Here is a 689-nt window from a genome sequence, read left to right as displayed (position 1 = left end):
CTGAGGTCACCAGTGATTATTCGGTGTGCCTTCTTGTCTACCCTTTCTCTTGATTTATTCTGACCATCACACTGCACAGCAGCTCCGATTTATGGGTGAGTCGAGGAGGCAGCCGGAACGGCGGGCCGACTTCCCGCGATCCTTCGGGGAATGCGGTGGGAAACGGGGCTGGTAAAATGTTTGCGTGTATCACGGGGCAGGCTCCAGAGCTGAGAAGTTGAGCGGTCCTTTCTTTTGAGCCTTGGTGCAAAATTAAATCATTTCTGGGTTCTCACGGCTCCTTGCCATCAACTTTTCAAAATCCACACTGTTAAAAGTGTTTTGGATAGCAAGTTTGGCGATACAGTGTATTTTTTTTTTTTTTTTTTTTTCATTTTTCTGAAGCTGGAAACAGGGAGAGACAGTCAGACAGACTCCAGCATGCGCCCGACCGGGATCCACCCGGCACGCCCACCAGGGGCGGTGCTCTGCTCCCCAGGGGGCGATGCTCTGCCCATCCTGGGCGTCGCCATATTGCGACCAGAGCCACTCTAGCGCCTGAGGCAGAGGCCACAGAGCCATGCCCAGCGCCCGGGCCATCTTTGCTCCAATGGAGCCTTGGCTGCGGGAGGGGAAGAGAGAGACAGAGAGGAAAGCGCGGCGGAGGGGTGGAGAAGCAAATGGGCGCTTCTCCTATGTGCCCTGGCCGG

The sequence above is a fragment of the Saccopteryx bilineata genome, chromosome 1, assembly GCF_036850765.1.
Source record: "Saccopteryx bilineata isolate mSacBil1 chromosome 1, mSacBil1_pri_phased_curated, whole genome shotgun sequence".
Lineage (NCBI taxonomy): Eukaryota > Metazoa > Chordata > Mammalia > Chiroptera > Emballonuridae > Saccopteryx > Saccopteryx bilineata.
The sequence above is the reverse complement of the archived record's forward strand: the minus strand, read 5'-3'. Positions refer to the sequence as shown.